The 16,897-nt window shown below is 39.0% G+C and overlaps 1 protein-coding gene across 2 annotated transcripts in view; it reads right to left on the bottom strand.

Moving 5' to 3' along the window:
* Nucleotides 1–16,897, bottom strand: part of LRRC69 (leucine rich repeat containing 69) — a 94,325-nt gene that overhangs the window by 72,877 nt on the left and 4,551 nt on the right. The gene's annotated exons all lie outside the window — the stretch shown is intronic.

Genomic DNA, 16,897 nt, shown 5'->3' with positions numbered 1-16,897 from the left:
TTCCTGCTTAAAACACTTCAAAGTATAGGAATAGAGGGAAAATTCCTCAAATGCATAAAATCTATCTTTGAAAAACCCACAGTGACTATCATTCTCAATGGAGAAAAACTGGCAGCCTTCCCATTGAGATGAGGAATATGACTAGGATACCCACTCTCAACACTGTTGTTCAACATAGTACTAGAAGTCCTAACAAAAGCAATAAAACAACAAAAAGAAACAAAAGGTATTCAAATTGGCAAAGAAGAAGTCAAACTCTCTTTTTGCAGATGACGTGATACTTTATGTGGAAAACCCAAAAGAGTCTACCCCCAAACTACTAGAATTCATACAGCAGTTCAGTAATGTGGCAGGATACAAAATCAATGTACGGAAATCAGTTGCTTTCTTATACACTAACAGTGAAAATACAGAAAGGGAAATTAGAGAATCAGTTCCATTTACTATAGCACCAAGAACCATAAGATACTTGGGAATAAACCTAACCAAAGAGATAACGGAACTATACTCAAGAAACTATAGAACACTCATGAAAGAAATTGAAGAAGACACAAAAAGATGGAAGACCATTCCAAGCTCATGGATCGGAAAAATAAACATTGTTAAAATGTCTATACTGCCTAGAGCAATCTATACTTTCAGTGCCATTCCGATCAAAATTCCACCAGCATTTTTCAAAGAGCTGGAGCAAATAATCCTAAAATTTGTATGGAATCAGAAGAGACCCCGAATTGTTAAGGAAATGTAGAAAAAGAAAAACAAAACTGGGGGCATCATGTTGCCCAATTTCAAGCTTTACTACAAAGCTGTGATGACCAAGACAGCATGGTACTGGCATAAAAACGGACATATAGGTGTGCCTGGGTGGCTTAGTGGTTTAAAGCCTCTGCCTTCAACTCAGGTCATGATCCCAGGGTCCTGGGATCGAGCCCCACATCAGGCTCTCTGCTTTGCAGGGAGCCTGCTTCCTCCAACCTCTCTCTATGCCTGTTTCTCTGCCTACTTATGATCTCTGTCTGTCAAATAAATAAATATAATCTTTAAAAAAAAAAAAAAAACAGACACATAGACCAGTGGAACAGAGTAGAGAGCCCAGATATGGACACTCAACTTTATGGTCAAATAATCTTTGACAAAGCAGGGGAAAATATACCGTGGGAAAATTGGACAGCTATGTGTAGAAGAATGAAACTTGACCATTCTCTTATACCATACACAAAGATAAACTTGAAATGAATAAAAGACCTCAACGTGAGGCAGGAATCCATCAGAATCCTAGAGAAGAACATGGGCAGTAATCTCTTTGACATCAGCCACAGCAACTTCTTTCAAGATATGTCTCCAAAAGCAAAAACAAAACAAAACAAACAAAAGCAAAAATGAACTTTTGGGACTTCATCAAGATCAAAAGCTTCTGCACAGCAAAGGAAACAGTCAACAAAACAAAGAGGCAACCCACGGAATGGGAGAAGATATTTGCAAATGACAATACAGACAAAGGGCTGGTAACCAGGATCTATAAAGAACTTCTCAAACTCAACACACACTAAACAGATAATCATGTCAAAAAAAGGGCAGAAGACATGAACAGACACTTCTCCAATGAAGACATACAAATGGCTAACAGACACATGAAAAAATGTTCATCATCACTAGCCATCAGGGAGATTCAAATCAAAAACACATTGAGATAACACCTTACACCAATCAGAATGGCCAAAATTAACAAGACAGTAAACAACGTGTGTTCAGGGGATGTGAAGAAAGGGGAACCCTCTTACACTGTTGGTGGGAATGCAATTGGAAAACAGTGTGGAGACTCCTTAAGAAATTAAAAATAGAGCTTCCCTATGCCCCTGCAATTATACTGCTGGGTATTTATCCCAAAGATACAGATGTAGTGAAAAGAAGGGCCATCTGTACCCCAATGTTCATAACAGCAATGGCCACAGTCACCAAACTATGGAAAGAAACAAGATGCCCTTCAACAGACGAATGGATAAGGAAGATGGGGTCCATATACACTATGGAGTATTATGCCTCCATCAGAAAGAATGAATACAAAAACTTTTATATCAACATGGACGGGACTCGAAGAGATAATTCTGAGTTAAGTCAAGCAGAGAGAGTCAATTATCATATGGTTTCGCTTATATGTGGAGCATAAGAAATAACACAGAGGACATGGGGAGATGGAGAGGAGAAGGGAGTTGGGGAAATTGGAGGGGGAGATGAACCATGAGAGACTGTGGACTCTGAGGAACAAACTGAGGATTTGGGAGGGGCAGAGGGTGGGAAGTTGGATGAGCCTGGTGGTGGGTATTATGGAGGGCACGTATTTCATGGAGCACTGGGTGTGTTGCATAAACAATGAATTCTGGAGAACTGAAAATAAATTTTTAAAAAATTAAAATTAAAAAAAAGACAATGAAGAGAAAAAAAAAAGAAAAAGAAAAAGAAAACCCGAAAGACCCCAGCTAGAGCTGATACACAAATTCAGTGAAGTTCTAGGATATAAAAATCAATGTACAGAAATCTGTTGCATTTCTATACACTAACAATGAAGCAGCAGAAAGAGAAATCATGGACTCAATCCCATTTACAATTATACTAAAGACCCTAAGATACCTAGGAATAAACCTAACCAAAAAGGTAAAGTATCTATACTCTATAAACTACATAACACTTATGAAAGAAATTAAGGAAGACACAAAGAAATGGAAAAACATTCCATGCTCATGGATTGGAAGGACAGATATTGTTAAAATATCTGTGCTACCCAAAGTAATCTACACATTTCATGCATTCACTGTCAAAACACCACCAGCATTTTACAGAGCTGTAACAAACAATTCTAAAATTTATATGGAACCAGAAAAGACCCCAAATAGCCAAAGTAATGTTGAAAAGAAAAACCAAAACTGGAGGCATCACAATTCAAGACTTCAAGGTTTACTACAAAGCTGTGATCATCAAGACAGTATGGTACTGGCACAAAAGCAGACACATAGATCAGCGGAACAGAACAGAGAACCCAGAAATGGACCCTCAACTCTATGGTCAACTAATCTTTGACAAAGCAGGAAAGAATATCCTGGAAATAAGAGTCTCTTCAACAAATGGTGTTGGGAAAATTGGACAGCCACATTCAGAAGAATGAGACTGAACCACTTTTTTACACCATACATAAAAATAAGCTCAAAATGGATGAAACAACTAAATGTGAGAGAGGAAACCATCAAAATCCTAGAGAACACAGGCAGCAACCTCTTTGACTCAGCTGTACCAACTTCTTGCTAGACACATCTCTACAGACAAGGGTAACAAAGGCAAAAATGAACTGTTGGGACTTCATCAGGATAAAATAGCACAGCAAAAGAAACAGCCAACAAAACTAAAAAGCAACTTACAGAATGGAGAAGAGTTTCATAAATGATGTATCAGATATAGGGCTAGTATCCAAAGTCTATAAAGAACTTATCAAAATCAACACCCAAAAAACCGAAAAGTCCAGTCAAGAAACAGGCAGATGACATGAATAGACATTTTTCCAAAGAAAACATATAAGTGGCTAACAGACACATGAAAAAATGCTCAACATTACTCATCATTGGGGAAATATAAATCAAAACTGCAATGAGATATCACCTCACACCAGTCAGAATGGCTAAAATCAACAAGTCAGGAAATGAGAGATGCTGGCGAGGATGTGGAGAAAGGGGAACCCTCCTACACTGTTGGTGGGAATGCAAGCTGGTACAACCACTCTGGAAAGCAGCATGGAGGTTCCTCAAAATGTTGAAAATAGAACTGCCCTATGACCCAGCAATTGCACTACTGGGTATTTACCCTAAAGATACAAACGTAGTGATCCAAAGGGGCACGTGCACCCGAATGTTTATAGCAGCAATGTCCACAATAGCCAAACTATGGAAAGAAACTAGATGTCCATCAACAGATGAATGGATCAAGAAGATGTGCTATATATACACAATGGAATACTATGCAGCCATCAAAAGAAATGAAATCTTGCCATTTGCGACAACATGGATGGAACTAGAGCATATCATGCTTAGCGAAATAAGTCAAGCAGAGAAAGACAACTATCATATGATCTCCCTGATACGAGGAAGTGGAGATGCAACATGGGGGCTTAAGTGGGTAGGAGAAGAATAAATGAAACAAGATGGGATTGGGAGGGAGACAAACCATAAGTGACTCTTAATCTCACAAAACAAACTGAGGGTTGCTGGGGGGAGGGGGGTTTGGAGAAGGGGTTGAGGTTATGGACATTGGGGAGGGTATGTGCTTTGGTGAGTGCTGTGAAGTGTGTAAACCTGGCGATTCACAGACCTGTACCCCTGGGGATAAAAATATATGTTTATAAAAAATTAAAAATTAAAAAAAAAAACTGCAATGAGATACTACCTTGCACTGGTTAAAATGGCTAAAATTAACATCTTGGGAAACAACAGATGTTGGCAAGGATACAGAGAAAAGGGAACTGTCTTACACTGTTCGTAGGAATGCAAATGAGTGAAACCACTCTGGAAAACAGAATGGAGGTTCCTTAAAAAGTTAAAAATAAAACTACCCTACAATGCAGTAATTGCACTAGTAGGCCTGAACTTGTGGATGAACCAAAAAACACAAAACAAGTGATTCAAAGTGACACATGCACAGCAATGTTTATCGCAGCAGTGTTAACACAACAACCAAAATACGTAAGGAGCCCGGATGTCCACTGACAGATGAATGGACAAACAAAATGTGGTATATATAGAATGGAATATTACTCAGCCATCAAAAAAGAATGAAATCTTGCTGTTTGCAATGACATGGATAGAACTAGAGGGTATTATGCTAAGCAAAATATGTCAGTCAGAGAAAAATAAGTACCATATGATTTCACTCGTATGTGGAATTTTTTTAATATTTTATTTATTTGAGAGAGAGCGAAAGAGGGAGTGAGAGAGTTGAGTGGGGAGAGGGGCACAGAGAGAAGCAGATTCCCCACTGAGGGACTCTGGAATCATGTACTGAGCAGAAGGCAGATGCTTAACAGTCTGAGTCACCCAGATGCTCCCATATGTGGAATTAAGAAACAAAACAGATGAACATAGAAGAAGGGAAGGAAAAATAAAGTAAAAACAGAGAGGGAGGCAAACCACAAGAAAATCTTAACTCCAGGGAACAAACTGAGGTTACTGGGGGCAGGGAGTGGTGGGAAGATGGGGTAATTGGGTTGTTGGCATTAAGGAAGACACTTGATATAATGAATACTAGGTGTAATATGCAACTGATGAATCACTAAAGTCTACCTCTGAAACAATTAATACATACTATACTAACTAAATTAAACTTAAATTTTAAAAAAAGAAAAAGAAATGAATGAAGGTCTAAAAAAATAAGAAAATAAGAAAAATATTACGTAGCATTAAGTGCTCTGTATATAATTAAAAGAATGAAGAGATAGTGATTGGCTGATCAGGAAGCTTGTCTTAGAAGCTGATATTTAAATTGAGATCTGAGCAATGATAATTTTAAAAATGGCCAAAATAAAAACCCCAAAACAGGAATATTCTTAGCATAGTTGAGGAACCAAGAGATTTGGCTGATGTGGCTGAGCATAAAGGGCAAACCCAGCAAAACATGACATTGCAAAGGTATACTTGGGCCAAATTGTACAAGGGTTTTGTAAACCAGGGTGAAGGATTGGGATTTTACTCGAAGAGTAGTGAGAAATGACTGTAGGGTTTTGAGCAAACGTAGTATTAGTTGGCATATATCTTAATGGAAGCACTCTGACAGCTGTATACAGAATAGTCTTCAGGGCAGCAAAAGATAAAGAGCAGAGCTTGCATACTCTTCAGGGGCATAACTGCAGTGGTCAGGCCAGGAAATTAGGATGGTTTGGGCTAGAGCGGTGGTGATGGAGATGGAAAGAAGTGGATGGGTGTGAGATATGCTCTGGAAGTAGGGCCAGAAGCTTGTGAGATGTAAGAGAAAGAGAAGAGCCATGGATAGAATCAACTTTGGAGCTTGAATGCCTGAGATGAGGACAACTAGGACAAGGGCAGGATGGGGAAAGACAAGGAATCAAGAATTCTGCTTTATCACTATTAAAATTAAGATCCTTTTAGACCTTGAGGTGGAAATATCAAGTAGGCAGTTGTAAATCTAAGTCTGAACTCTCTAACGTGGTCAAGATCAGAGGGTTAAATTTGAGCCTTCACCAAGTAAGAGGTCTCTTACGAAATTGTAAGAGATCACCGGGAGTGAGAGTGTGGGAGAGGATTGAGCCTAGCAGAGGAAAAGGAATGGTCAGTGAGGTAGACAGGGAAGGTGGGACACCTGCAGCATCTGGTGTAGCAGATCTCCTTTATTGAGACTGTGCTCAATCCTCAAGAACCAGAATTTTCCTGCTGAGGACTTTCTACTGCATCCTTCTCTGAAGTATTTCCCTTGGCTACTAGGAGAGGCTTTAACCTGGAGGTGCATGGAAGATTATGCCTCTACTCCACCCTCTCCACTCTCAGGGTGGAGTATATCCTATAATGAATGCAGGGATATAATAGCCAACCCCCTTGCCTCTGTGGTGCAGGGCATGTTCCAGAACTCTGATGGGATAAGGCTAATTTCTCCTGAAATCAGATCTTAACCTTGATTCTTTCCCTGCTCTCTTCTGCTTCCTCATACTTTTATAGGTATCTCCTGAGAGCACAGCCTCAATAAATTACAAAAATCTATGACTTAGGTTCTCCAAGATACACAGTGTCACAGAAGCCAAGGGAAAAGAAAGATATTTTTTAAAAAGAAGATGCAGGCCATATCCCAGGGGAAGGTTAAGTAAAATAAAAGCATGGATATAACCGCTGGATTTAGCAACATGAAAATCATTAGCAACCTTGGCAACAGGGGTGAAGTGTTGGGGAAGAAACTCTGATTGAGTAGGCTGTGGAGAAAATGTGAAAAAGTGAAGATAATGGGTAATAGACAATTCTTTTATGAACTTTTGCTATAAAGGAATCTTAGAAAATTAGCAGACAGCTGGAGGGGTTTTTTTCTTTAAAAATAAGACAGTACAACTTATTTACATGCTGTTGGAAATAATTCTGCAGAGAATGAGAAACTAATGATATAGGGAGAGGGATCATTTCAGAATCAAAATCCTTTAGAAAATGAGAAAGGATATGATCCAAAGTATAAGTGGGTGCTGGCTCTGCATAAGAGTAGGGACTCTTATGTACATGCAGATCAGAGCCATGGATGGATTTGGTGATAGAAAGATGAGGGAGTTCCTGACTGATAATATCTGGCTTTTTCTTTCCCAATTGAATATGAAATAAAACCACCTGCTTGGAGGAAGAGCTGTACAAGGTTTGAAGAAATGTAATTTTGAAGAGCAATCTGGCCAAATGTGGTAGGGTGGCTGACAACCACAGCTGGTTTTCTGATTGAACAGCTCCAAGGAAAGTGCTATAAAATGGATAGATGACCCATAAAAAGGCACCCGCTTTGGATGACACATTAAATGGATGGCCCTTTGGCTAGAAATGGTAACCATCTGAAATTCTGAGCTCAACACCAAGGCTATGACACATAGAAGATGAAGAGGACTCAACTGAAAATCTCAAGATTTTAAAGGATTCTAAAGTTAACACTAAGATGAAGTGAATGGAAGCAGAATTATTCTTCATAGAGTAAGGTAATTAAAAGAAGATTGATTTATGACCTTTAAATTCATAAAGGTATCCTAAAGACTGTGTGGTTATACTCCATCACTATATCCATGACATAAATTATACAGAAGTTCCAGAGACATTACAGCAAGGACTAAATTTCCTTTGAAACATACCTCAAAATCCAACCTAAATATTGTACTAATTCATTCACATTTATTATATGTATATAATGTTCATGGTATTCTGAATACTAGAGTGACAAGGACACCTACTATCCCTCTCTTATAATGCTTACATGTTGGGAGATGAGACAGATAACAAAGTAATTTGTTAGTGTTAATGCTTCATATAAAGGAGACAAAACAGATTAATGGGTTGGAAAGTAACTTTATGTTGGGGCACTTGGGTGGCACAGTTGGTTAAGCATCTAACTCTTGTTTTCAGCTCAGATCTGATCTTGGGGTCCTGTGATTGAGCTCTATGTCAGTTTCTACACTTAGCATGGAATCTGATTGAATTTCTCTCTCCTTCTGCCCTACCCCCACACTCGGGCTTGCTCTCTCTCTTCAATAAATAAATCTAAAAAGGAAGGGAGAGTAGGATGGTGGAAGGAACTAACTCAAGGCCAGCTTGGGTCATTAGAGAAGATCTCTCTGAGAATATGATGTTTGAGGTGAACTAATTGGGATGCCTTGACAAGTTGTTTGAGGTGAACTATTTGAGATGCCTGGACAAGGTTGTTCCAAATGGTATTCAATTCACAAAGGGTTTCAGAAATACCAGGCATCCAGAAAGAACACATTCAGGGCTTCACTAGTAACACTCTATGATTAAGGATAGTTCCTACGGGGGGCCTTTAGTCATATAAGAGACAGCTACTGGATAAGTTTGAAACTTCTGTTACTTCAGTAATTATAATGAAATTTCTGTTGGCATATTCAGAATATAACTCTTCCGTCTTCGGAAACTAGCATATTGCCATGGATCGAAAGATGCCATCTCTACAAAAAAGGTTTCTCAATTGGTCCCCTGACCAGGGAATTATAACATCTTAAAATCAGGAAGAACTTTTATATGTCACCTAGTGCAGCATATAAAATGCAAATGGATAACCCTCATGTACACAGTCAGTAAAGGGTAGTTCTTTTATTTCTTAGGAAGTGTTATTTACTTATTTATTTTTCCTTTTTTTTTTGTTTGTCAGGCTCTCTGCAACTTCTATCTAATTTTTCCCATGGCAATCTTAAAAAAAAAAAGAAAACAGCTTTATTCCCCCTGCTCTCTGCCACATAATAATCTTTCAAATATTTGAAGATTGCTATCATATTCCCTCTGAATTTGCTTCATTCTTCCTTAACCATTTCCCTCAGGACATAATTTCCAGACCTCTCACTGTCCTGGTCACTCTCTCATTTTTATAAGCACCCCTCTCTGGAAACATGGCGCCTAGGGTAAGACAGGAAATGTGATCTCATAGCATAGATGCTGGTGAGACCACAGAATCTCCCTCAGGCAGATGACTGCACTTCTACTAATGTAACCCAACATGGCATGCACTCTTTCAGCAGCAGGCCACATTATTGTTGCATAATTGATTTTGTGTGTGGCCATCAAAAACCCACTTCCAAAGAGATAACTGTGAAGGAGATAACCCACATCCTGGACTTGCGCAATTGAATCCTTTTCTAAATGTAGGAATTTACAGTTATCCCTGCAAAAATTGCATCTCGTTGGTTTTGGCTCAAAAGACCTCTCTAGTGAATGTGATATTGTCATTCTAAATTCAAAGTCTAAAACTGAACAATGTCAGTGGGCACACTAGATCTGTTTTTCCCAACCCTACTTTGGTTAATGCACCTACCATTCTTGTAAGCCTATCGCCTCTTGTGACTGAACTTTGGAATCACCTAGAACTTCCTCCTCTCTCTACACCCAAATTCAATTTGTCACCATTCCTAGTCTCAAAATTCCTTAGAGATGCATCTTTTCAGCTGTATCTCATTGCAATCACCCTAAAACTGGTAATCACTACTGCCTGCCTATAGCATTATATAGCCATAGAATGTAAAGAGTGGGTTTTGCATAAAGGGTATTTAAATTCCCTTTATCCAGTCCTACTGCATTATATATAAACAAATGCCCAAATAACCAGTCTACAAGGAATTGCTCTACCCAATAATGTCCTAAACATTGTTGATATCCCTATAACCTTTTCTGCATCTTGGTATATGTATCCCAAACAGTGTCTATCTGTCCCAACTTTTCCTAAATTTGATTTGATTTATTTGATAGGCCTATCCATACCTCTAAGTTAGAGCCTGTCTGTGGCCCACCTTGAAATAGATGGATGTTTCCTCTTACATCTTGGATGTGAGGTAAGCATCTTAGTGTCACTGATGCCTATGGATTATAGGCTTAATGTGTAACAATCTTATATAAATAGGAGAGAAGAGGCCAAGAAATTTGAGAAGAAAAAGTACTGATTAACTTATTAATGATAATACTAATGAATAACACTTAAATAGAAGTTTATTTGTGCCAATCACTGTGCCAGGCAGCCTTGTACATTCCTTGTATGTGCAGACCTCACAATACCCCTGATTTTACAGAAAAGGGATCACATATCCAGACTATGAATTATGGTGAAATAACACAGCTTCACTCTATGGCCTGTATTCTTAACTTCTACACTGCACTGTCTATAATAACGTGCTACCTATTTTTAAAACAAACTTACTGTTGTTCAGAATGATCATGTATATGCATGTGCATGCACATATATACATTGATTCACACACACAATGCAATTGTATGTAGTACATAAAATTCTCATTTTAAATATTCTGTTGGTGTTCACACTCTTTAGTCAGTATTGCACAGTAGGCAAAGCACAGGATTTGGAGACCATCTGCTTTGCAATGTACTAGCTCTGTGAATTCAGGCAAGACCAATTCCTAAGTGTCAGGTTTTCTTTCTTTCCCTCTTCTTTTCTTTGCTTGCTTGCTTTCTTTCTTTCTTTCTTTCTTTCTTTCTTTCTTTCTTTGTTTCTTTTTTAATGGGGATATTGTGTCTGGCTGGCTCAGTCAGTAGAGCATGCAACTCTTGATCTTAGGGTTGTGGGTTCAAGCCCCAAGTTGGGGGTAGATATTACTTTAAAAATATGGGGATACTAGTGTCTACTTTTCAGGGCTGTCTTAAGGATTAGAGGCAATACAATAAAGTACCTGGAAAATAGCAGATATTACAAAATGCTAACTATAATCTTTTAGATCCAGAAGAAGACCATAGTATGAAATGTTGGACATGCATGGTGCTAAAAATTCATTAGGTGCTTCCTATATATATGTTGACACTTCCATTTGGTTTTCAAGTTTTCCACCTGTTTTCTTCTTTTTAAAATTTCTTCAAATTTTTATTTAAATTCTAGTTAGTTAACATATAGTGTAATATTGCTTTTAGGAATAGAATTTAGTGACTCATAACTTAAATACAACACCCAGTGCTCATCATAACAAGTGCTCTCCTTAATGCCCATCATCCTAGCCCATCTCCCAGCCACCGCCCTCCATCAACCCTTAGCTTGTTCTCTATCATTAAGAGTCTCATGGTTAAAACTGTTTTCTTTCTTTTTTTTAAGATTTTATTTATTTATTTGACAGACAGAGAACACAAGCTGGCAGAGGGGCAAGCAGAGAGAGAGAGAGGGAGGCTCCTGCTACGCAGAGAGCCCAATGCAGGACTCGATCCCAGGACCCTGAGACCACGACCTGAGCTGAAGACAGCGGCCCAACCCACTGAGCCACCCAGGTGCCCTAAAACTGTTTTCTTAATGATTTCTAACTCATTTTTTCAAAGATTTCTGAGTTCAAAGACACTTCTAAGTTTAAGTGCACAACATGTTGATTTGATACATACATAAACTGCAGTATGATTTCCACCATAATTTATCTGGCACTCTATCATGTCACATAATTATCATCTCTTTTGGGGGGCTAGGAACAATTAAGATCTAGTCTTTTAGCAACTTTGTAGTTTTTAACAGTTATTGACTATAATCACTATTCTGTGAAGAACTTACTTATCTACTAGTTCCTAGTTTGTACCTGTAAATAATAGGTTTCTGTTAAATTGTTAATTTTGCCAGAAAAGTTTTTTTCATTGTTACTGTTGGTAATGTGTTCCAGGATTCTGTTTCCATTAAACTATCACTGTACCTTAGTTCTCCACTTACTGTAATAGGTTTCTGTATTTACTGCTCGCCCTTGGAATATACCCTTTCTCCAGGAAGCCACCTTCCTTTTGTAGATGCATGGCCCTGTGTACTTTTCTTTTTCATTTCATTTCATTTCATTATTATTTTCATTAATATACAATGTATTATTTGCCTCAGGGGTACAGGTTTGTGAATCGTCAGGCTTACACATTTCACAGCACTCACCATATCTCGTACCCCCCCCCAATTTCCATAACCCAACTACCCTCTTCCTACGCCCCCACCCCAGCAACCCTCCGTTTGTTTTGTGAGATTAAGAGTCACTTATGGTTTGTCTCCCTCCCAATCCCATCTTGTTTCATTTTTTCCCTCTCTAACCCCCATGAATTCCCTCTCTGCCTCTCAAATTCCTCATATCAGGGAGATCGTATGATAACTGTCTTTCTCTGACTTATTTCACTCAGCAGAACACCCTCTAGTTCCATCCACATCATTGCAAATGGCAAGATTTCATTTCTTTTATAGCTGCATAGTATTCCATTGTATATACATACCACAGCTTCTTTATCCATTCATCTGTTGATGGACATCTAGGTTCTTTCCATAGTTTGGCTATTGTGGACATTGCTGCTATAAACATTTGGGTGCACATGCCCCTTTGGATCACTACATTTGTACCTTAATACCCAGTAGTGCAATTGCTGAATCATAGGGTAGCTCTATTTTCAACTTTTTGGGGAACCTCCATGCTGTTTTCCAGAGTGACTGCACCAGCTTGCATTCCTACCATCAGTGTAGGAGGGTTCCCCTTTCTCTGCAGCCTCGCCAACATTTGTCATTTCCTGACCTGTTAATTTTAGCCATTCTGACTGGTGTGAGGTGGTATCGCATTGTAGTTTTGATTTGTATTTCCTGATACCAAATGATGTTGAGCACTTTTTCATGTGTCTGTTGGCCATCTGGATGTCTTCTTTGCAGAAATGTCTGTTCATGTCTTCTGCCCATTTCTTGCTTGAATTATCTGTTCTTTGGGTGTTGAGTTTGATAAGTTCTTTATAGATTTTGTATACTATGACAAATTATTATCATCTGCTTTGTATTGTAGTGATTGATTGTAGTATATATCTTACCTCTACTATTGAGTTGGGTCTATGTGATTCGTCTAGCATTCAAAAAAAGTATCTGGAACATAATAGTTGCTCAATAAACATTAGTTGAATGCTGCCTGCTTAGATCATTTCTGCAAGCTAATGGTTCACACTGTGAAATACTCATTATGACTCCACATCTTTTTTTTTTTTAAATCAAGTATCCATTGAGCACAGTCAGCTCCAATCTTCTCAGCTTGATTTACTTCTTTCTAAGGGACTGCAGGCTTTCCTTATTCTAAGCATCTGCTCATTCTCACTAACCTCTATACTCAATTCAGTGTAAAGCCTGCCTATCAGATGTATGCCTAGAACTTGCATCAGGCAACTTCTCCTAACATTTTGTTATGCTGTGCTTATAGCTATTAATTGCCAGTGGAAAATTCTGTGTTATTTATTGTGTCCTTCAATTGCTTATTTGATTTTTAAAATGATATCTATGACTAGCTTGGATAAAAACATTTTTAAAAGTGTAAAAATAATAATAAGTTTAGGGGTGTCTGGGTGGCACAGTCAGTTAAGCTTCCTACTCTTGGTTTCTGCTTTGTCATGATCTCAGGGTGGAGATCTCAGGGTCCTGAGACTGAGCCCTGGGTCGCTCATGCTCAGAACAGTCTGCTCAAGATTCTCTCTCCCTCTTCCTCTGCTCCTCCCCTCCTCTAAAAATGAATAAATACATCTATTTTAAAAAGGGTTCAAATGTCCACTTTATCTGGATATCTTTTTTAACTAAATCATGCTTGCTGACACCATTTTGTAATAAACTGTTAGACCATTTGCCTATTATATATATATGTGTGTGTGTGTGTATTATATATATATATACATATATGTTTTAGCTAGTATGTGACTATTAAACCTAAAATTCTTTAAGGACAGTGAATATTCCTATTCACTAAGCCTAAATAATACCTAATATAATGTCAGGTTCTGTAACCTATTTAATAAAAATAGTTGAATCAAATTAATGAGAGAAGACTAACAGGATTTCTACATTTTTTAATTAGCATGTGTTTGACTAAGGTATATCGGGGAGGGCAGCATTATGGCTCACTCTGCTAATTCTTAAAAATGCCTTTTTAAGAAAATTTTAAGGACTCTGTGGCATCTTTAAAACCACAGTATAAGGGGCACCTGGGTGGCTCAGTGGGTTAAAGCCTCTGCCTTCAGCTCTGGTCCTGATCCCAGGGTCCTGCGATAGAGCCCCATATAGGGCCCTCTGCTCAGCAGGGAGCCTGCTTCCCGCCCCCCCACCTCGCCTGCCTCTTTGCCTACTTGTGGTCTCTATCTTTCAAATAAATAAATAAAGTCTTTAAAAAAAAAGTTTAATACCATTGCCAAATACTTACTTCTAAGTCCAGCTATTCCTGACTTGATCTGAATAATTTTGAAAATTTCAAAACTATTACTTAATTTTGTATAACTTCTGAATATATAAAGTCAGATTTCTCAAAACAATTGTAATTTCATTGAAAAGAGAGGCAAAGTTTCTAAAGTCCAGCATGGCAGCTAATCTCTAAAGATCCCTGCGACCTTTAAGCACTATCCCCTTTAGATCCCAATGTGAAACCCAGTGTCATGGAATTGGCAAGTCCTACTCACTCAGTATAAGAAGGACTCTCTGATAGACAGTCACAGTAAAACCATGAACAAAGCGTTACCTGTTAGCATCCTGTCAGAAACTTATTAAGAATACAGAAGAAACAAGAGTTTCAAATTGTTAGAGAAGAGGAATTACAGCACAAAACTGACACTCAGTCAAAAGGTAAAACCCAAACTGTTTGGAAAAATGAAGCATTCGGATGTTTGGTGGTAGGGGCTCCAATTTTCCAAGTAACCAGGGTGTTAAGGCATTCTATATAAAGTAATGCTGACAGCAACCTCAGGTTAAGAATAACAAAGCATGTTTTAGAGATGAGGCAACCAGGGCATAGAGAGATCATGTGAGCTGTCTCCCGTTACCCAGCAGGCAAGTGAGAGAACAGGATTGAGCCTCTTTCAGACACCTGACTGCAGCTAGTGGAGAAAGCTCAGTTCTAGAAAGGGTGCAAGAAGCTTAACACAGGCTTGAGCAGAGAGACAGAGGCAAAGGAAGACTAAAGGAGCTTGGAGAGAAGGAATTCCCTTGGTGCCTCTGTACCTGAAGAGGATACAGTAAAGCACGATAATAAATCTCTGTTTGATAGAAAAGCCAGGCTTAGGAAACAGAGGCATTAGGTGGTAGAGGAAGAAGAGGTTTCCAGTGGTAAGGACAGAAGAAAGGATAGTACAGCTCACAAACAGTACAGATGACATCAGTTCCTGCTGTTCCTCGAGGCTTCTAGAGTGAGACCCAGAACACCCAAGGAGGGAGTGAGCGGAGGGTTTGCATGCGCTGTCCCTCTTGTGTGTCTCTGCATAACTCATCCTCCAGATCGTCACTCCCTTGCACTTCTCGGGACCACCTTTCTTACCTGACTAGAGATGCTCTTTGCACAGTATAATTCTCCTTTGTGGCAATTTTCACAATTATAATTTTACATCTGTCTGTACATTTGATTACCTTTCCCCACCAAACCTGAGAATAAGGACACATGGGTACCTTTATTCTTTTTAACATTGCCAAAATCTAGCTGAGAGCCTCATCCACTGCAGGCACACACAACTACTTGCTGACCACTGGCAGAAAGGACAGATGCAAGGAAAGGAAGGAAGCAAGCCAACGAGGGAGGGAGGGAGGGCAGACGAAAGGAAGTTGATTATGTTCCGGGTCATTGGAAGGACAGTAAAATTTTAAAAAGGAGAGACTAGAAACACAATAACAATTTTAAAAACTACCCAACTCTGCTTAGGGCTGGCCTTATTTACTGTCAATTGTTTATGGTCAAATAAAAAGCTCTGGTAGACCGTATCTTATTTCTGGGCAACCACACGTGTGAGCCTCATAAGGAGAACATTGCTGTACTACCATTGGACCTTGTGATGTGTGTCCACAATGCCACACACAATAGGAGATGTTGGTTATTTTTTTTCACTGGGGATTTTAAAACTATGGGCGATTTGCCCATGAAAGAACTGTGTTCCTAGGTGATGCCATAATTATGATAACACTGTTTGGTTAAGCTGAACTCTGAAAATGGCTTCCATCCCATTCCACTCGAGTTCACCTTACGTGGCTTACTAGGTGCCAGGCACTTAGGGACAAGACCAGGTCTCCACCCTCAAGAGTTACAAAGTGCTTCTTTGAAAACTGTTGAACAGGGGTGCCTGGGTGGCTCAATGGGTTAAAGCCTCTGCCTTCGGCTCAGGTCATGATCCCAGGGTCCTGGGATGGAGCCCCGCATCGGGCTCTCTGCTTAGTGGGGAGCCTGCTTCCTCCTCTCTCTCTGCCTGCCTCTCTGCCTACTTGTGATCTCTCTGTTTCTGTCAAATAAATAAACAAAAATCTTAAAAAAAAAAAAAAGAAATAAAGAAAATTGTTGACATTCCAGCCCTTCATCAGTCGCAGGACAAATGCATTCACTATAAATTACAGGGCATTAACTCATTTTCTTCATGTCATTAGAAGTGATTAAAATTTCCCCAAATTTCACTAGCCAAATAAGCAAAGAAACAGGTAGGGTCTGTATCTGATCTCCTCCCATTTTCTGCTTGTTGCCAGTGACTCTACAGTGGAAACACTAGTCACAATAGCAACTATAACTTTGAAAATTTCCTGTGTGCCAGGCATCGAGCTTTATTCATGTTAACATTTAACTTAGTCCTCAAACAAGAAGATAGGGTCCACGTGTTTTCCACATTTGTATGCTTAGGACCAGCACAGACACAGGAAGATGAATGGTAAATGTTTGTTAAAAGAATGCATATGGGGG

The sequence above is a fragment of the Mustela nigripes genome, chromosome 3 (assembly GCF_022355385.1).
Source record: "Mustela nigripes isolate SB6536 chromosome 3, MUSNIG.SB6536, whole genome shotgun sequence".
Classification (NCBI taxonomy): Eukaryota; Metazoa; Chordata; class Mammalia; order Carnivora; family Mustelidae; genus Mustela; species Mustela nigripes.
The sequence above is the reverse complement of the archived record's forward strand: the minus strand, read 5'-3'. Positions and strand labels throughout refer to the sequence as shown.